The 21,916-nt window shown below is 37.0% G+C and overlaps 1 long non-coding RNA gene across 3 annotated transcripts; it reads left to right on the forward strand.

Annotated features, from left to right (window-relative positions):
• Window positions 1-3,427: 3,427 nt before the first annotated feature.
• LOC125336478 lies at window positions 3,428-14,864 on the forward strand. 3 transcript variants are annotated; one of them, XR_007207773.1, is made up of 4 exons: window positions 3,428-3,504; window positions 10,450-10,603; window positions 10,698-10,810; window positions 11,377-14,864. It is a non-coding gene; the product is annotated as an uncharacterized LOC125336478 (long non-coding RNA). The 3 variants fall into 3 exon arrangements; XR_007207768.1 differs by lacking the exon at window positions 3,428-3,504 and having other exon boundaries at window positions 10,172-10,603; XR_007207770.1 differs by lacking the exon at window positions 3,428-3,504 and having other exon boundaries at window positions 10,172-10,596.
• The last annotated feature ends 7,052 nt before the right edge of the window (window positions 14,865-21,916 follow it).

Here is a 21,916-nt window from a genome sequence, read left to right on the forward strand (position 1 = left end):
ACTTTGATAGTGTGCTTGGTGTTATGTTTTTAATGAAATCACATTAACCACTTTATTTTATCAGATAAGAATTCTTCTGTGTTCTTTAAGCTTGCTGTGCTCTACTAATTAATATAAATATATTTCACTGCTTCTGAAATATAGCATATGTACATAATCCATGGAAAATTATCCTGGAACAGTACCTTGGTAAATTAACAGTATAATTCACTATTTCTTTCACCTTTACTGAATTTAAATATTGTCAGGGCTGCTTCAGAGATGTTTTAAGGAACAGTAAATTCCAGCATGCTAGCACTTACTGTGGTAATGTTAACACAGTAACATATAACTTCTTTAGCTACATCAATCTGCCATATAAACCAGCTTCAGGTCACTGCCTATGACAATCATTGGCATCTCATGTTCAGCTGTTCTGGGTTAAGGATATTTATTGATTTAGGTAGAAAAAATATTAACTTTTTTCTCACTCGTGTGTCCTGCTGACAAAGCAAAATATTTTAATTACTTAAAATACCCAATCTATTCTCTCAAACAATTTCATACTCCTGTAATTACCTGTCTTAATACATTTTCAGAAAACTCATTAAAAAGGAAACAATCAAACAAAAAGAACAAATACAGCAAGAAAGCAAGCAAACAAGCCCTAAGACATTATATACATGGAAAAACATACTTAAAAAAATCAGAAACTCCCAAGTATCCCAGAAATGTTAACCCAATACTGATGTAGCTGTCCCATCTACTCCTTCTGAGCTGTTTTTCCTCCACTGCTCTTCTTTACTTTAGTTTCTGGGCTGAGGGCTTCTCAATGAAATGGTGAGAAGAGATTTTTGAAACAGTATGTTTCCCCCTCTTTCTCTGATTCCTCCTGGTATAAATGTTTCAAAATAATATTCCAGCCTAAGGCAAATACATGGCATGGAAAATTTCAGTACAAAGAAGAAAGATTAGCAAAATTAAAAATAACTGAAAATGGATGTGTTGGATAACTTTAATAATGATGAAAAGTACTGCCTTATCCATGTATTTATATTACAATGGTTAGAAAAAAAAAAATCTCCCATTTAAAAAGACGTCCTCTGAAGTAGAAGCATTCACTATGAATAGTAAAATGTTATCTTTTAAACTGAAATATAAACCAAGAAAACACAAACATATCTTGTAATAATGAAATGTTTGCTTTAAAAATAGTGAAAAAATAGGATAAAATATTCAAAATGCCCTCATACTGTAATGAACAAAGTTTACTAGATTCAACCTAAGGGCACTGTCATGGATACAACTTCCACAGAATCACAGAATGGGTCAGATTGGAAGAGACCACAGCGGTTCATCTGGTCCAACCCCCCTGCTCAGGCAGGGTCATCTTAGAGCACATGGCATAGGATTGTGTCCAGACAGTTCTTGAATTCTCTAGTGAGGAAGAGTCCACAGGCTCTCTAGACAACCTGTTTCAGTGCTCAGTCAGCCAGAGAGTGAAGAAATTCTTCCTCATATTCAGGTGGAACTTCCTGTGCATCAGTTTCTGCCCATTGCCTCTTGTCCTATTGCTTGACACCATTGAGCACAGCCTGGCTTCATCCTCTGGACACCCTCTAACCCTACCTATAGACACTGGTGAGGTCCCCTCTCAGTCATCTCTTTTCAAGACTGCACAGGCTCTCGTAAAAGAAATGCTCATCCCTTAATCATCTTTTTTTCCCTCTGCTGGATCTTCTCCAGAAGCTCCAAGTCTCTCTCGTACTGAGGAGCATGCTGTTCCTGAAGGACTGCACCCCTTGGAAGGGACTCACACTGGAGAAGTTAATGAAAGACTGTAGCCTGTAGGAAGGGCTCATGTTGGAGAAGTTCATGAAGGATTTTCTCCCATGGGAGGGACCCCACACTAGGGCAGGGGAAAGACTCCTCTCCTTGAGGAGAAAGCAGTGGCAGAAACATCGTCTGCTGTGATGAACTGACCATAGCCTCCATTCCATGTCTCCCCACACCCCTAGCAGGAGAGAAGGTAGAGCCCAGGAAAAATGAAGGGGTGGGCAGAAGGTGTTTTTAAGATTTTTTTTTTTTTACTTCTCATTATCCTGCTCCAATTTTGATTCATAACAAATTCAATTAATTTCCCCAAGTCATGTCTGTTTTGTCTGAGACAGTAATGAGCAATCTCTCCCTTCCCTTAACTCATGAGCCTTTCATTATATTTTCTCCCCTTGTCCAGTTGTGAAGGAAGTGAGAGAGTGGCATTTGTATACCTGATGTCCAGCCTGGATCAAACCACTATACATGATTGCAACCTTACTTGTTGCCTGCTTCCTTCTTACCAGGTACTGAACTCCACAGTCTCATGGGCTCTACAGACAAGGCTGCCATGACCCCGCTACAACTGCCCCCAACCTTCATGTTTCCAACAAGGCCTTCCTATTTTGTTAGTATAAGGTCAGGCATCCCACCATCCCTTGTGGGATCCTCCTTCCTCTGACATGAAGTTGTCATTAATGCTTTCCAGGAACCTCCTGAATTCTCTGTGCTTTGCTCTGCTGCTTCTCTAGTAGATGTCAGGATACTTAAAGTCGCCCACAAGAGCCAGTGCCCCTGGTTTTTAGGCTGCTTAGAGCTGCCTATAGAATGTTTCATCGACTTCCTCCTCCTGATCAGGGAGTCTGTAGCACATATGTGTTATGTGTACAACTGTGTCCCTTACTGGTCTACCCTTTTATCCTCAGGTAATTCTCTGCTGAGGGTCAGGAGTGATCTTGACCTGTAGATGTTGGTCATAGGCAATTCATTACTCAATTGTCATTTCTATTCCTGGTTCTATCAGTCTGACATTTCTACTGTCTTCTCTACTTCTGCTATAACCTGTTCATGCATCAACTTGCAAGTGTCTCAAATGGGCTTTTGACTGACACTGGTTAAAAGTCTAGGGTGAGACATTTCTGCAATGTTTCATATTTGCCTTGAGCAGAATGAGTCATAAAAGCAATTTTCAGTTCAAAAGAATAATGCTGCAGAGAGATGCTTTAGCTCAATCTAACTTTAAGGGAATTGCTCACACTGTAAGTTCTTTGTCTTAGGACTTCCTTTCCTGATAATTACCAAAGGCTAGATGCCTTGAACATTTGGCTAGTTTAAGGAAAGACTTGAATAAAACAGACAGAAGTGTCAGACTGTTGAAGATAGTGTACAGTGTAGAGGTTTTGGGTTTTTTTCAACTTCCATCATGTTGAGTTTAGGAATGTCTACAGTAAATGTGTTGCAAACATACTGATTTGGAACTCCTACTACAAGGTGTTTAGAAATTAAAGCAAGCATTTTGGAAAGAAGTACTTGTGGCTTATTTTGCTGCAGAGTAAAAGGAACATTGAATAACCAATGTATATTTTCCCTTTTCTATTCCAGTGTCCATTTCACTGGGAATAACACTTCTAGAGGATGACTAGTCCTCTCCTGGTATCAGAAATTTACTCTTATTGGTTTATGGACTGTGTAGCCTCCCATTTATCCAGGGTGAGACACATTCCTGATGTCACTGTCATTTCAAAGTATTGGAAAGAGAGTGACAGACACACACCATATTCCTTCCAAACCTTCACAAAACAAAGAAAAATTGCATCTTCTGTAAGATGCTGATGTGTGAAAGTGTCCTCTTGATAGTAATAATGCAGGAGAATACTTGCAGCAAAGAACCTTTGCAGTTGATTAAATGTCTCAGCTCCACAAAGGCCATTTATTGTTTTGTCTATTTCAGCACCATAGAAATTCTCCTTTAAATAGAGGAAATGTCAGCTCTGGAAAATGTGACACTCAAACCTTCAGTCATAAAGCAGAAAACCTTGACAGGAGATGCTTTTATTTTTCCTTCTTTTTTTTTTTTTCCCTTTTGGATGGCATTTTGTCTGAATATTTCAAATTACCTTTCCTTTCAAAACTGTGAAAACATAACTGGACAGAAAAAGTTGAGAGGTATAGATACAATGAATTTTAATCTATTCAATTTTCCAATCCATTTGGATTTTTGGAACCTTGGGGACAGCCTATGCTTTTGTTGTGCAGGAAAGGATTTAAATATTAGTCAAAACCCATTAGTAACAGTTAAAATGTCTTTTCAGAGCTGTAAAAATTTGGATGGATATATGTGGAGCAAATTTTCAGTGCAGTGTGTCTGGACTAAGATCCAAATTGAGTGATTTTAATAACTAATATTAATATCAACTGTTGCTGAATGTAGGCATATGGTGCATAGACTGTTATCAGAAAAAAAAATTTAGTCATGAAACTGTATATAATCTTAGAAAAATACAGGGAAAGCATAGCTGGTTTTATTTTCTTATACAAATTTCAAATACTTTTTCTCAAGATTATTATGTTTATGAATGGTATTTTTCCTAAAATGTGGAGTATAAACATCCTAGTGTAGATACCTGACAGTATATATGACATAGACGTGTTTTTTTGTGCTAATATAGCTATAGCAAAAGTTCTGGTTTGAATCTCAATTACAGTGGCAGATGTTTTATAGCTACCTTAATGTACCTGTTTTCTATAAGTGATCTGAGTATATGTACATCTGAGTTAAGAATGTACCAGTGGAACAATAGGCTCCCTAATTTGGGAAAAAGCTCTGTGTCTCAAAGAACAGTTTATGGCTTTTCATTATTCCTTTGTTCCTCAAAGACTTCCATGCAACTACTTCACATGGTGTAGAGAAGTCAATGTAATAGATATATTTGCTTTTTATGAAGACATATTTCAATACTGATGCAACTGGACACAAGTAAAAATAAACCTAATATCTTTAGTGACAGAAGGCACAAAAAGCTGAAGCTCAACATCTAGCAGCGCTAAATATTTTATCTTGCTTACCCAGTGCTAAAAGTGGCTCAAGCTTAAAATTTGTGATATTTAGACACATGAAAGCAGGTTGTGAAATGAACACAATCTTTGTTTTCAGCTTTATAGTTATGAATTGTGGTCTACTGTGGCAGTCAGAATTTTGTTTTAATTTGCGTAGCAGAAAAGATTGAAGAAGAAAAAGAAAACTGCCCCAAAACCTGCAGCTGTCATCTTTTGTTCCATGTTTAACAGAATAAATGGTCTGGTTAGTTTCCAGCATAGTTCAGGAGAAATGTTTGGTTCAAATATCTGTTATACATTTCAAGGTGCCACAGTGGACATGACTATTTATGCATAGCTGGAATTAAAAAAAAAAAAAAAAAAAAATATAGCCACCACAAACATTACAGGAAATGCACACAATTAGTCTTAGTGAAAAAAATTGCAAAATTATACCAGGGGAAGAATCACATTTGTCCTTTCACTATGTATCCTCTTTCTGGTAGACGTTCATCTACTACATCAAAATACTCCATTAATCTCCTTATATGTATTAAAGTATTTAGAAATCTATCATGTTCACTGCAAGATAGACAGTATTATAAAAAAACTTTCTAGGCATGGGGTTTTGACTGGCTTAGAACCCTTCATCTTGGATATACACAAACTCATGGTAGGCATATTAATTCAGCAAAGTCCACTGCAATATGCATATGATCTAAAAAGGGGAATTTCATACCACAGAAGTTAACGAGATAAGCAAATATTTCACATTAAAAGGGCAAGTTTTAGAGAAGTTTAACCTACATTCACACTGTAAGATACAGAGAAGTAGCTTATGCGACTTTTTATAGTTACCATTTATTTATTTAGTACCATCCTTTAAAGTTGCTATATGTATCTTCAGAATGAAAGGGAAAAGCACAAGACTGAAGAATCCCCTCTACTCCTTTCTGCTTTACAAGGAGAAAGTTATTCAGGTTAGAAGTGTGTGGCTGTTCCTTGTGCATGAAGGTTTTAAACACACCACATGAAGAAGAGAAAATATGATGCAAGTCTGTTTTCCAAGAGTGGCCTGGCTATTAAGAGAAGCAGTTGGACTGTAACAGATGACTGAATGTTCTTCAAGTGACTTTAAGTCAGACTTTAGGTGTCAGATGATAGTTTCCTAGTTTTTTTTCTTTCATCAATTCCTACATTTATACCAAGTTCTGTAAATCCAAACCAGACAAAAGTAAAGAAACAGCTTAATCATATGTTCGTACACTATTTAGGGAGATCCCACATACTCATATGGCCTGCTAAATCATATTCCAGGCAGCCAGGTGAGACTACATCAGGGCAAAGGATGGGCAGGTAATGGTTACTAAACATTAAACATTAATGAGACTTTCTGATAAAATATCAAATGTTAGGTTATAACTTCTAAGCAGTAATATACAAACTTCAAGGAAACCATCATCAGTGCAGTCATTTTACCTGCCAGACAAAGCATAGATCTTCCCTTAATAATTAAGTAAGCAAAGTGTCACATTTTTCACTTGAATTAAAGAAAAAATGGGCTCAGAATCTTTCTTTTGTGGCATATACAAAAGCTTTCAAATGCATGCTACTGCATGTGTGAATTTATCATCCTTGCTGGAATAGTTTCACTTTGTGTAACTAATTAAATATTTATAGGAACAGAGAGTGCAAAAATAACTCAATGTGACAGAGGTTGTGATGTTTATGTGGGAGAAGAAAACCTCAGGAAAAGTTCTCTTACTTAAGCAAAGTAGATCTGGATCAGGGCACCCACTGAAGAGGCAAGTACTCTCTACTTGAGGTATAGGACATACTGCTTTGGGGCTGTCTCATCATAAATTACTCTAAATTGATGGTTTTTTTCTCAGTCTAGAAAGAAAAAAATTAAGCATTTTTTTAACTTTTACATGAAGTGAGACAATTCTTCTCATTTGAATTTTATGCAATGTGTTAAATTTCTACTAGACTATTTCACTGCAGTTAAAAAAGAGATGCAGAGGTGTTATGAATGTTATGAATGACCTGTCTAGTCATATCTCTATTAGCATTTCTATTCAGCTATTAAATAACAAAGAATTGCAAAAGTAGAAAGTTAAGCAGTAAAATTTCAGCTAATATACAACAGGCAGAACTGTGTATAATGCTAATGCTGAAGATGAGTCTGAAAAAGGACACTGACAGACTGTATAATTACAGTGTTTGAAAGAATACTTTTTTCAGTTTCTGAATCTGAATATAATGACACTTTTCAGTTCTCAGAACTAGAAGACTGAGGATGAGTCAGAAGAGCAAGCAGTAGCTTCCATTAAATGTCCCAAAGGAAAAAAATAAAAGGAAATGGAATTTAGAAAGAGGAGACGCAACACCAGAGACAACAGAGTCACTATAACACCCTCAATAAGGATGAAAAACTTTAAAAGTTTCTATATTGAGGTTCATTTGTTAACTGTCAAACCCCGCTGGAAATCTTGTGCAAACAGATTTTGTTTTGATATTTCAAAATTTCCATTCCTTGTCTTATTTGCAGAGATGAATGAAGAAAGGGAAAAATATGTTGGAAAATCGGCTATATAATTTTTGGACTTTATATAAATCCCTTGAATCAGGTTTGACTTTAAATATGGAGTGGTTTCTTTTTATTTTTATTATTTTTATTTTTTTTAAGTGGTCTTATAGGGTTTTTTTCCATTTTATCTAAAACAGTGCAGTAGTAGCAGTAACACATATTCAGCAGCATAGAGGTTAACTTAACTTTATCAAGATTCTTTACAGCATCATAGGAGGAGTGTTTCCAGTATCTGAGATAACATATTGATACTTTCATATATCTCTGCATAGACTTCAAAACAGTATTACAGCATTACAACAGGTTTGACAATGTTTAGTTCAGTATTCGATATGTATGTCAGTGGTGCCTTTTCTAGATCAGCCTGTCTACCCTAGAGAACAAGTTGTTGTAAAATGGAATAAGGTCCCATCAAAAAAGAGGAGGATTTTTTCATCAGGTAGCCAAGGGAGGTCTCTGACTGCAAGTCAGAGCTTAGAAGGAAGCAACCTGCAGGTACAAGACACACATGAACACAGTATTCAACTCCAGTCTGTTGGGCTGACTAGCATACTACTTTGTTCTGCAGACTGATGTTGGTTTTATCACAAGCTTTCTAAACCAATGTAGCACTGTATTACAGTGTCAGAATTTCTAGGTGAGAGTTTTCTGGGAAAAGAGAAAATAGTTAACGAATTCTCTAAGTGCTATTACTTGTAGCATGTTCAACAGCCCTAGCTGAGACTGAGGTACTAACGTGAAAAAACTACTTGTAAAAAGGTGGTGGAATCTGCTTGAAAGAAGTTATATTTTCATTTCAAACAAAAAGTGGGAAGAAGTCCAAAGAAATGGACTGATTTTCTGATTCTCACTACCAAGATTTTTGGAGAAAGAATTTTGGAGATCATGCATGGTACTCCAGCTCCTGGTGACAATACATGACCATAAGTAGAAGACTTATCTACAAATGTATATAGATGCACACTAGAGACTATCATTCAGAACAGTTTTTGCTCAGTGGGATTATGAAAACAAAAGTCCAAGCACCCTAAAAAGTCTGTCATTTGAAGGTGAGGCTGCAACATGTTGTTTGCTCAGCTTATTTTTGCAGTCATAGATTCTTTGACCAATGTGTGAACTCTTCAATCATATCTTTGTGTTTTCTTCTGAGGTGTAGTCTTACACATCTGTTACTAAATGGAGGGGAGAGTCCTAAGGATTTACTTCCTCAGAAGGGGAATTTCTATTTAGGGCTTAAAGAGTGACTGTAAATTTTAGTGTATTTCTGTTGGATACCGTAATTGCACTTCAGACTTTGGGAACATTCTAAATCAGAGGAGTATGAGTAAGGAAATGGTATTGCAACAAAGCTGTGGCCATGTATAGAGGACTGACATGCTTAGCATTGCAGAAGAAGCATTTTGGAAATGTTAGCTCACTAAGAATGTGTGGAATGTGGCCCAATCTGATTCATTTAGCTACCTGGCTAAGGACTACTTACCATAGAAAATATAAAAAGGAACAAGAAGTGTGACAAATTAAACACATAGATATACAGACCTGAGAAGTTGATAGAGCTGTATTTATTGTTTCCCTGGGTAATTTAATCCTGTGTGCAGGTTTGTGTATGCTAAATTCAGTAGCAAATTTCAAGTCAGACTATCTGGTGAATAGGAGAAAACTCTATATGTGAAGTCAGTGATGGTATGGAGCCCAAGGTCTGATTATGGATGTTAGCCAGGCTGAGAAACCCATGTCAATGTTTAAGGGATATGTGAGAGTGAGGGAGATTGTGAAGCAGGTGGGTGATTCCATGCACCAAAGATTCCATTCCAAACACCTTTGACAGTAAATATCAAGCTGGAAAAGCTAGTGAACAGGAGGAGACTCATTTGGAGGGGAAAGGGGCCTGGCATCCAGACAGGGATATAAGGTGAATGTTCAAGAGACCTAAGGATATGGGTGCGCTTGTGAATGTGGAGACTGAGGGCATGCATGATTTCAGCAGTGAACTTCAATCAGTCAGAGAGAATTAACAGGGTTTAGCCATCTGTACTTATACCTTATGAGAATTCTGTTTTATGTGTTATGTTTTATGTATCTGGGTGCTGTTAAAGGCAGTTCCCTGAATGTGCAAACTGGAAAACAGCAACTGCACCCATCAGCCTGGGATGGAGACCCCTAAGATGCCTTACTCTGTGCTTACCCTCATCTGGAGATAGTATTAATAAGATATAACTATGTGTACTACTAAAGAAATTGAAAAAAAACCCTATTAATTGTATTTTCAGTTGAATTTCTGGTTTTAATGCATAGAATTCAGTCATAATGTACCATTGTTTCTAAAATATTCTAATTTTCAGGAAGTTTTTTGTACTAATTTCCATTTGTGGGTGTTTTTGCTAAAAATTCCTGTTTGCTTGCCCTCTGCTAAAAATTGTGCATTTTTAGGATAATCATTCTTTTTCCTGTATAATTTAATATATTCTTTAGATGTTTCTGATATTATGTTAGAAGTTAGATAAATAAATGTTGAGTTTAGGCTGGCATAACATGTAATAACTTTCCTAGCTTGCTTTCCTATTCTAAGACCATATTCAGGCAATCTGAAAAGAATTCCTTTATTTGTTTTTCTTCTTTGGAAGGACCCATTGGTTTTATTTATTTTTGTTTCTGCTTTGATAGTACTTTAAATGTAGTATCTTTCGTAGGATCTTAAATAAGAAGAATAAATCTGAGTCTTGTTTATGTTTTCATGTAACCTCTTGTCTTGGAGTGATTTTATGTTAACACTGTATTTCCCTATCGTCTGCTTATTGCCCAGAAATGGGTCCCGCAGCTTTAAGCCAGATCCGAGAGAGAGTGGGGGGAAGGCGGTGGAGTTCCTTCATTGCTGTGTTCAAAAACACAGATAACTTGCTCGCTCTCTTCCCAGCTCTCGGCTCTGCAACAGCAAAGAGAGTTGCATTTTTTTGCTTTTTAGGGAGCTTCTCATTCATTAGCTGAGGCAGGAAGTTTTCTTGGGACTGCAGCTTCTTCTTCTTCTCCAGGAACTGTTCAGTCTTGCTCTGGTCCGGAACACCATCACTGGGAGGCCCTACACCATGGCCTGGAGGGGCCCACGCTGCACCTCAGCCCCAGAGAGAGCAGAGCCACATCTACAGAAAGGATTTTGAACCTTCCAGGTTTTCTCCACAGTGAGAGGTTTTCTTATTTAGCATTATTCATTTTTTTTCCCTCTTGTGCCTGCGTGCACCTTGCTTGTTAAATAAACAGTGTTTTTTCGCTTTCCTCCAAGAAATTCCTTTCAAACCTGTGGGGGAGGGGCTGCCGAAATCTGCCTTCCATTTAGAGGATACGCTCATTTCAGGACATCTTCTCCTAATTTGTCTCAACTGAGGCGCCTTTCAGGTATAATTCAACTTACAAACAAATTAACAAGAAAGGGAAATAAAAAAAAAATCAGAAAAACCTTGACCTATCCACAGAAATTTTTGGGGTTGTCTTTCTGAATTTTGAGTAGTATTTTATCACAATTTCTTGAGAGGATAACTTACTAAAATTATTACAATTTATAAATTATTATAATTAATGATAAGTATTAATTAACACTTTATCACTCCTAGGAGTATTTGCTATTTTTTTGTGATAAATAAAACATGTCTTTTTTTTTTTGACTGAGAAAATCTAAAATAAAATGAAAGATAGATGAATGCAAAAATCCACGTCTTTTAACCATTCCAAGCATATCAGCTGTAAAGTGAGAAAAAAGCAGAAAGATATATTAAAGGGACAGTTTAAATTATATCAAGCATAGAGACTGGTAAAAACCTGATGATATGCAGATACATATAATCTGCTTTGATTAACTAACCTATAAAAATAATTTTATGCAATCTGCAAACAAGAAATGTAACTCATAGCACATGAAATTCAAGGGAGAATTAAATATTGTATTTTATGTGCTTTTCACCTAGATTTTGGAGAGCCATTTGCCATGCTGCTTTGTGAATTACTAGCATCTATATAGCCACTGAGTGAGTTTACATCATAGCCTGCACTGGAATGAAGACACCTGAACCAGCACACGTGCCAGATGCAGTGGAGTCCCAACAGTACTGAGTTCAGCATGAGCTTATTCCTTCCACTCATGTCATCACAATACAGGCAGCCGTCTGTTACCAATGCTAATTGGAGCCTCACAGAGTTTTGAAAACAGAATTAGTGCTATGGTTTCCACACTGAGCTAACTCGGTCAGGATCAGCCTCATGAACAGTCTTTTTTGCTTTATGAAAGATACTATGCCGTCCAATTGCAAGGAGCCACTTCAGGTCCGAAGGTGTGTCCAGCATCTAAACCAATAAGCCCTCCAGATATGAGAGAGTGCATGGTGTGAAGACAGATGGAACAGCTCTTGGTCACTGGCAAGGGCTCAGCACAGCGTGGAAGCAGTTAAAATCTTCTGAGCCAAGGATAGATGCCATTGCACTCATGTGGCTCTATACTTGGGCAGCAATCTGTGCAGGATTTGTACTGGCCTGCTTAGATCAGCTGGGAAACTTTTGCACCTCTGGCATGATTTAGCTACAGTATGGATTGCTACTTCTCAGATGATGCAAAATTTACTGAATCTGAGTTACGTCTGACCAGATGTAGATGTTAATAATGTATGCATCTGAGCAACTCAGCCCAATTCCTTGTGTGGTCAACTGAGAAAAACAATAGCTTTCAGGTTGTGATCTTTCTTCCTGATGAGAATTGCTCTTCAGTTTGCCTAATTCTCTACACTGAATAAAAGAAGCCACAAGTGCCTATCTCAAATATGGACATATAACATGATGTCTAGAGCTAGCTGCCATCATCATCTTTATCATCTACCATGGGTCCAGTGCCTTACTATTTTAAAATGCCTTATCAAACATCTCTTGTAGAAAGAACAAAAAAACCTGATATTTCATTTATAAATTGACATAGGAGGGACATGTTTTGCATGTTTGGAGTTCACAGAAGCTGTAGAGAACTGAAATTATTTGACCCTGTGAGACATCTGTTTGCTTTGTCATTTTGGGAATAAGCAGAACATTTTGTATGGCACTGATACAAAATACAACAGTGGCTTCAGGACAATGATCCTGCCTATAATTAGGTTCATAACATCAAAACAAAACAACTCATTTTGTAAGTTTCTAAGGCTCTTGTGACACTGGTCTAAAATGCTAGATCATACTGCTATTCAGATAATTATAGATGCAGAAGGAAATACATAAACTCTCAGTTAATTGAGTGGATAAAAAGTTAGTACCTACATCCAAAGGACAGCTTTGGATGAATGAGCCTCAGCTAAAGGGACCAACCATATGGTAGGTTTGTAAGTGCACATATTGTATTAATCTTGAGAGTTGCTAAGTACTCAGCGCTGAAGTTGAAGAATGGGCCAAGAGGAATGTTGCATAGAACACTTCACATATTTTTGAAACAACTTTGTTTTGTTGAGAATAAAATTAACAATGAGTTTGGAGGCAAGAAACAAAAGGGTGGAAAGGAAAAGACCAACTTCATCTATTTTGAAAGACAAAATATCAGACTGTTGAAATGTGCTGTTTTGACACCTTCAAACTACTAAATTAGTAACAGCTAATCTTTTTAAGAACAGAAAATAATTTCTTGCCCACATCTAAATCTACTACTGTTGTAAGTATCATGTGTAAGTATGATAGCAGACTGTTGGAGACAGTCTGAGGGCAACGCTCATTTAAACCCAAAATTTATGACTGAAGCATTTGGAGTTTTCAGACACCTACAAAACATGTGTTCAGCGGGCTATCACTTGTTAATACCACAACTACAGAATGGGGTTTTTTTGCAAAATATTAAATGAATTTTTGAAGAAGACAGCACTAAATTTGTTAACTACTAATTTACATGGTAAGCAATATTGATCATATGACTTAATATGTCTTTTGGTTACATGTCTACTTATTTATAAAACTTAATGTGCTGCTGTAATACAGTATTTTTGAAATAAAAGCCAGGTCAGAGCTAGGAAACTGTTTGTATAAGGTCTTGATATAATGAAAGGACAGTATGTTCTGATCACTATACTTGTCGTCAGACAGAGGTATATCACTGAAACAGTGTGCTTCAACACCTGTCTTCTGCGGCTAATAAAAATTATGCAGATTGTACAAGGTAACTTTGGCCATGTTACTCCAGCTAGCAACTAAGCTGACCTAGTCACTCTGTCACTCCCCTCTAGCAGGAAGGGTCAGAAGACCAAGAATGAAGAGCAAAAAGAAGAGCAGAAGAATCAGAAGAGCGAAAATGAAAAAAATCATAGGTCAAGATAAAGACAGTTGAAAATGTGAAGCAAAACTGCATGCACAAGCAAAGTAAAATAAGGAACTCATTCAGTACTTACCACCCATGATCATTTTTCAGCCATCTCCTGTAAAGCAGGGCCTCAGGACACACGATAACTACTTGGGAAGACAAACAGCATCACTCTGGATATCCCTCATTCCTCCTCCTTTCCTCCAGTTTTTATTGCTGAACGTGACATGATGTGGTATATAATATCCCTTTGGCTAGTTGGGTCACCTGTCCTGTCTGTGTCTCCTCCCAGCTTCACGTGCACTCCAACCTACTCATTGCAGGGTCAGAGTGGGAAAAAAGAAAATCTCAATATGGTGTTGCATTGTTAGCCAGAGCCAAAACGCTGGTGTATTATCAACACTGGTTTAATCACAAATTAAAGAGACAGCACGCTGCTGCTATGAAGAAAATTCCCTCCATCATTTCCAGTTTCAGTACAGTAACTGAGGAGTCTTTTGTCAAATAAAACCAACAAATTAGAAAAAAACATTTTAGGGCTGTACTTTGGCAGATTTTACTTGTGTTACTCTATATAAATAGTAGAACTTATGGCAGTACAGTTGTATAAGTTGTGCATGCTTAGGAGTTTTTTTGTCAGTTTAGCAGGAGAAAAGCCATACAACTGTTTTCCTTTTGACCTTCTGTGGCAGGGCATATCACCCCTCTCCCCACTATAGGCAGCCAGTGCAGATAGGAGAGATAACCCAGGCAGGCAAGGCCCAGTGGGTAGCATCTCCTGGTGCCAAAAAGTCTGCCAGTTTAACAGGTGTGGGAAGAGATTAAAAAACATACGTGACCAAAAGGCCTGTTTTTACACTACAAAAGTATTACAGTTTATCACAGAGGCAGAAGTCTCTTACACACTCCTTGGGAATGTGTGAGATGATATCTTCTTGAAGACTGAATGCAAATTTTGCAGTTACTTTTCTGAAATTGAGAGAAAGAAATTCAATGTCTGCCCCTTCAAGAATTGGTGGTAAGAAACATTGAATCCTAAGTTATACTATTTCTTAGCTAGCTGTAAATTTAACGGTACCCTCAACTCCACATGTGTACTAGTATCCCCTTTTTGTCTTATCCCTGTGTAGTAATAGTCTGTTTTAGGTCTTATGTCTGTTAGTTTTGTGTCTATTAAATAAATAATTCATTCTATAATAGACTGAATCAGCCTTTATTAAAGAACTTGTGAATGAGACTGGGTCTTGGGGTGCTGGCCACCTCAGTAATGCAACTGCCTGCTGCCAGAGGGCTGGGCAAAAGGGAGGGACTGATTTAAACCTACATCATCCATTCATAACAGCTTCTAACAGGTGATTGCAAACAAGAGGTTTAAAAGGTGTGTGTAAAAGTAGTAAGTTCATTAAAATTAATGCATACTGGCTGTTTGTAATTCTGTGAATGGCTGCCTAGAAAATAGCCCTCAGGGAGTTTGAATGAAGTCTAAAGAAAACAAACAACCAGATTTACAGCCAAAAGAGTAAGTCCACAGTCTGTCCTAACTCACCTTATTGACACTGCAGAACAGTCTTTTGCATCTCTAACAGCAGTCAGGAGGGAAAGCAGGTTAAAAGCAAAGTTGATGCAGACTCTGGAATCTCTAAAAAAATCACATTTCTGTAAGACTTTCTATTCAAGGAAAAAAGAGATTTTTATTTGCTTATATTTTAGGCCTAGATATATATCTATGAGTGAAGTATGCATTAATGCCTTAGAAATGGACTGGAAACTCAAAAACCCTGTCTCTAAAACTAGGTGTCATACTGTTAGCCAAGTTTATTCTCTATGTGTCATGCTCAATTTAAACTGATTTGGAGCTTAATACCTTTTGAACCTTCATTTTTTGTGTTGTTATTGCCTCTGTTCTGATGTGTGTGCTGAGATGTTATGATCTGGTTGTGAAAATTATAAGAGAGATGGGTCTGCCCGAATTAAGATGCAAACAAGACCATATTCCAAAGTCAACAGCATGGATTTTATTTAACAGTAACAGTGAGGTAGAGAGATAGAAAGAAATAGAAAATGGAAGGGTGGGAGAGAAAGAGAGTGACAGCAAGACAGATTAAGTAGAAAATATTACCACCCTGTGGATCCCAATGGCATCCCATTGATCCTCTCCCCCTGATCTTCTTAGTGGTGATGGTCCCCCAAAACATAGAGTTCAATGGATTATTATATGTTTGGGCCAGCTGGGAATGCTCAAACTCCTCAGGGAGAGGTAGTTTGACACCATCTCTTGCAGAAGACTCTGGATCTGTTGCATCACTTTGCATGCATGTGCAGTGCTCTGCTGGAAGGCCCCAGCAATGAGTCTGGGGAATGCTTTGGGGCTCTTTGATGGATGATGAAACTTCCATAGCTGCCCCTCATGTGAACGTCCTGTGGATGAAGCCTTCCTGGGGTTGTGGGCTTGCAACTGAGCCAGTTTGTGTGAGGGAGGATAGATGATCACTCCCTCTGACCAGAGGTTACACCACGCCCCCAAAACTCTCCTCTTCCCCACTCAGTGTGTTCAAAACTGGCTGCAGCAGATAAGTCTGTGGGCTGTGGCCTTCCCCACCCCAAACCCCACCAGAGCTGACTTTCAGGACAGCTGCTGGGTTTGGTTTTCTTGTGGATACATTCTTCTGTCTCAGCCTTGTTTGCTTCTCCCTAGACCTGAGATAATTGGACAACAGTGACACCTTAATCTTATCTCAAGTTCCCTTAGGCAGCTTAACAGTCTAAAGTTCCAGTCAGGAAGCTTATTCAGGGAGGGGTGGCCTTCAGTGGCCACGGCTTTTGCCTATGGCCTCTTGTCCTATTTCCTGGCACCACCGAGAAGAGGCTGGCTCCATCCTCTTCACTCCCTCCCTTCTCAGTCGTCTCAATTACAATTTAGATAATCTGACAGAATCTTCATCAAAAGATGATTTTTTTATTTAAAGCCTACCAGTTATATTTGATCTTTATAGTTCTAGGACATTGAACTCAAAGGTGTAAACCACACAAGACAAAGACAAGGAGTGCATAACTAGATCTCTGTGAACTAACTTACTTTAAATTAACAAAATATTCCTACTGAAGAACATTTTTCCTTTACTCCTAAGGTTTTAGATTCTGGCATGTGGGACTAAACTTCTTTCATCTGTTAAACTGAATTACTGTGTGAAGTAATTGCAATGCTTAATAGCTACCCCTCCCCTCAAATCAATATTTTATTTCCCTGGTGTTACAAAAGAAAGGAAAGGAAAAAATCTACATAGTCACATACATTGAGCACTAGCTCAATGTTAATTACATCATACAAGAAACAAATTTTATCAACTTGCTTTATTCTCTTGAGTAAAAGAAGACTTACAGTTTATAAGCAGGAATAGCTTGGCAAATTTCTTATGTGAATCTTCAGATAAAAATTTGTTTCTGTAAGAAAAAACTCAAACAAAATGTTTGTGATTCTGTGGTGTAACTACAGTGTTACGGTGCTGACTCCCTATAGATCTGAGTGATATTGAGTTATCTCCACGGAGCTCCTCCATGCAAATCAAGGAATAATACCCACCAAAAGTCATGCAGACCCTTGCCAAAGCTAACACATTTGCTGCTTGCAGTCATGTGTCTGTCTCCTTCCCTCCATCACTTTGTAACAACAGCAGCATATGCACTTCTTGAGCAGGCTTTAGGCTTTCCATGAGAAGGCTGCCTACTGTCTAGGCATTATGAACCATGAAACCCATTTTCTGTGGTATTTTCTGAAGCAGCTACACAAGTACTTTGCCTCTTAACTATTGGGCATTTATCAGAGTTGGTATATTGCAGTGGTAACATTAAAAGATAGTGTGGGCTGGATCTAGTGTTCAGCTTCAAAGAGGCAGCTCTGAGCTTATTCTTGAATTTTCAAATGAGATCAGCTTTCTTCAATGAGGGGATAATTTCCCAGTTTGGTCCTGATGTTAAATATCAGCCTTGAGCCTTTTTTAAGAAAAGACTTGTCTGTGAAAAACAAGAATTGGTGATAGGCTGATAATTATAGCAGTGTTTGAATGTACTGTTGTGACTTGCCTTTGTAGTGAAGCTACTGAAGCATCCCCTAGAGTAAATTGCATTTTTCATAAATACCAAACTTTCGGGAATAATTACTGCAAAGCATTTGGATGCCTGAAGGCTCACTCCTTTGTGAATGGAACCAACAGTGAGAAAAAGACATGGAACAGCCACAGATGTCTTATGACTGTCTGTCTTTCCCAAATGCACTCATTCTATCCTGTTCTTCAAATCCACTTTAAAAGGCTTTTTTGCCCTTTATGAATTCAAAACATCATTAAACAATCACTGCTTTTCTTGTTTGAACAACATGCTTCTCTCAGTTCTAGATTTAATAATAAAGTCTAAAATTTCTGGGATGAGACATTTTCTAAATGACCCATCTACCTCATCTAAGAAGATTTTGTAGTGTGGTTTTCATCTTCTTTTTGTTTTTCTGTGGGCAGATGAGTCAAGTAAAGATTATCAAGTACCAGAGGGTTGACTTTGCACATTTCTGTTAATATAGCTGAATCCATTTTTTTTCATGATTTATCTTTTGAAAGTATAATTGAACAAACTTTGTAGAAACTGACAGTTTATATACAAACCTTCCCCACACAAGTACTCCCTCTTTCAGGTATTTATTATTTTCAGCCCATGATTTTTTTACTTTCTCACTTCCTAAAGTATTTTTTTGTCTTCCTTTATATTTTAATTACATCAGGTAATCTCTCTAATGATATTGTCATATATTAAATGTCTTTTTTAGTCTTTTTCTACCTGTTTATTCTGGCTTGTTATTCACTGAAAATATCCCTTTGAAAGATGATTCTTTCAATAGGGACCAGAGATCAGCATTTTTTTTTTATCTGCCTATTGCTTTTGTTAACTGGTGAAAATGTGTGCTGCCTTGGACATAACCTCTTGTAGGAATGATGGATTATTCCTACAAAGATGGCTTATTTTTCTAGGAATTTTCCGTTACTGGACATACGGTCTTCCAAAATTGCTATTCCCAAATAAGATGCCAGTGTGGAAAGAATGATGCCTAATTTATCCTGGGTAGGTACTAATTTCAGGATTTCTTTAGTTTCAATTTTGAAGTTAGCTTATTTTCATTCTCTGGTTCTATTGATTGTTTTGTTTCAGAATAATTCCCAAAAATACTGGCTATGAGAAACAGAACTGCATGAGGGAATAATTTATATTTTGTGATTGATGTAGGATTCAAGTTCAAGTCCAGATATCTATGTACCTAGTTGTCTGCACACAAAATTGTCATCTATGCTGTCCCTCCAGTCAGTGGAACTGATTGTATTTCCAGGTTAGCAGTTACAGAATGACTAAAATGGCAATGCACAACAAATTTCAAATTTCATCTGTGGAGGATAGAACCTTTTTTTATAATTTCATCACTTAAAATACTGATGCCCAGAAATACAGAAGGTCTAGGACAGGCAACATTCAAATAATAAAGCAAGTGATTTATTAACATAGGTCATTCTGTATTGAAGGACTGAAAATTATTTGAAGGTTAAGCATTTTAAAAAATTGGCTAAAGAGAGTAAACCACATGACATAAATGTTTTGAACAACGAAATGTGACAAGGTTGTTATGACATGCAATGTGAAACCTAGAACAGTTCTTGGGTGTCTGGGATCTGTAAAACCAGAAGGAATTAAGTAACACAACAAGATACAGGATGAATCAGCATATTGAAACTACAACATGAAAGAAGTCGTAACACACTGGCCCATACAGAAAGGTTGGATAAAGATAGGGACCAAAAAATCTCATATTGGATATGCAACAAGGCTTAGAGAAAACATTGAAATTTGAAGGTGCACAAACCTGAACCATTATCAATTTCATTGTTTCTTTCAGAGACTTGAAAAAGTCTACTTTTTCAAAATATATATAAAAGATGGCCTTTATTTTAGTAAAGTTGTCCGGTGATTACTACACACTCTTTTCATTTTCAGTTTACACAGAGATGTGAATTCAATGTCCTTCCTTGTGTGAAAGAACTCAAATATATTACTCCAAGTTCCAGTGGCATGTAGTGGAGAAAGAAGTAAAGGCATGGGATAGGGAAAAGGGAGGCACATTTTTTCATGCGTTGAAGTGCTAAGAAGTGTCAAGAAAAATTTTACTGGAAGGACAATCTTGAAGCTCATTAAGTCGATATTTCACGTTGTCCAGGCAGACATCGAAAGGAAAATAATAATTTTAAAAAAATATTGTGAATATAATGAATTTTATCTTCCTTAGTATTCTGAACACTCAAAGTTTCTTGTGCTTAAGGCATTCCACCTTAATGAATTTAACACTATATATACACGGTATGCACTGTGTAGCGTACTGAAATATCTTACTCATGGTATATTGTCAAAGAACTAAAGGAACAAAACACAAACTAAAACCACACATATTTTTCCCACAGATAGAGACTGGAGCATGAGGTGCCTATTGCAATTGGGCAGAAATACTGCTACCATTCTGATTCTATTATTATTTCTCAATGGCAAGTTGTTGCTAGTTTACTGATTTATTTATTTTTTTGTTTTCTAAAATACCACCAAAGTGCTCTTTACAGACATGGTCTAACCAGAAAAAAAAAATAGTGTCGGAGAATGCAATATCTATGAAGATCATAGTCAGTTGAAACTATATGTTTTACAAGTGACCGCCCATGTTGTTGTAAAAAACGAAAATTCTCATAAAAAAAAGAAAATTCAAATTTAAATTATAACATATTTATTTTAAATCAGTTGAGTATACTTTTCATGTCTAAATGTTGAGTCTTCCATTAAGCAACATGAAAATGATCAATTGAGAGGTACTATTCTAAAGTGAGATTACAGACAGCAATAATCTTTGTTTCATGTTAAGTCGATATCTTTGTTTCATGTTAAGATTCCATCAAAGCTACTGTCAGTCCTTGCAGTCACCACATACATAGTAAATATTAATAATTATTACTCTACACTTTATTGGCTATTGAAAGTGTGTGCAATCAGATTGACCTTAGATTTGTCATGTTATGCTGTGATGCTAAATTAATCTGAAATCAATGCAATACTCCCACTGACTGAAATAACTTTAAATCAAGACTTGCCACTGTAGTGATGCATCTCAGGTTATCTTATATTTGTGATGCAAAAGGACATACGTTCGTTACGTATGTAACCATGATGTTAACATGGACAGAAAAAGCATATGGTGGCACAACTTCTGCTCATAACATAAACTGTGCACCATACCATAAAACCAAGATTAAGGATGGGAAAGGGGAGGGTATCAGTGGGAATGTTTACTGTCTGTGGTTTAAAAGAAAAGGTGATGAAGGACATATTTTTGTTTCTTATGATCTGTAATGTTTCAACTATGTCTGAAGTGTGGAATTGATCCACAACTGTTTATAGTAGCTGACTATTTAGCTGGTAACACCTAATTCCAATCTTCAATTGCGCCAGTAACTACATGGCTGTGAAAGTAGACTGATTTATGAGCATGTGAGCAACCTTAGAATTAAAGCAATAGATTTTACAACTACACTATCAAAGCAGAGAATAAAACAAACGCTGATTCTCCTAAGCTATTATTATGGCTCCCAACTCTGTACATTCTGAGCTTTTATATATATTAATAAATTTATCCTCACAAAGTTAATTTGAGAAAAGGGAATATTTTTTTAGGTTCTTTGAACAATTGCTGCTGCGGAAAAGAATCAGAGGTATTAAATGTCAAGCATCAATAATTTTATTCCCAATATTACTAAAAATTCACAGTCCAGAGAGATGAGAAATGAAAGGCTAAATTCAATAATGGTGTCTCAATATCATCGCAGTGCTGTGTGAGCCAGTGTCCCACAGAAAGTTATTTGCAGATTTTTTAGGGCAGTTGTTCTTACCTTTTTTTGAGTTACCCTCAATATAATGATCTTCTTACCATCCACGTGCCCCATCTCTCTGCCACTTTAGCAAGGGTTCTATCACTGTTCCTTTCTCATTTATCAGGGTGCAGTCCTTTGGCAGGAAATCAGTGGAATATATAGAACCATGTTAGTGAATCCATTGAGACAGTTCAGCTAATCCTATTTTTATCAGTTCCCTGGACTCAAAAAAATGCTATGGAGTGC

Source organism: Corvus hawaiiensis, chromosome 2 (genome assembly GCF_020740725.1).
Source record: "Corvus hawaiiensis isolate bCorHaw1 chromosome 2, bCorHaw1.pri.cur, whole genome shotgun sequence".
Lineage (NCBI taxonomy): Eukaryota > Metazoa > Chordata > Aves > Passeriformes > Corvidae > Corvus > Corvus hawaiiensis.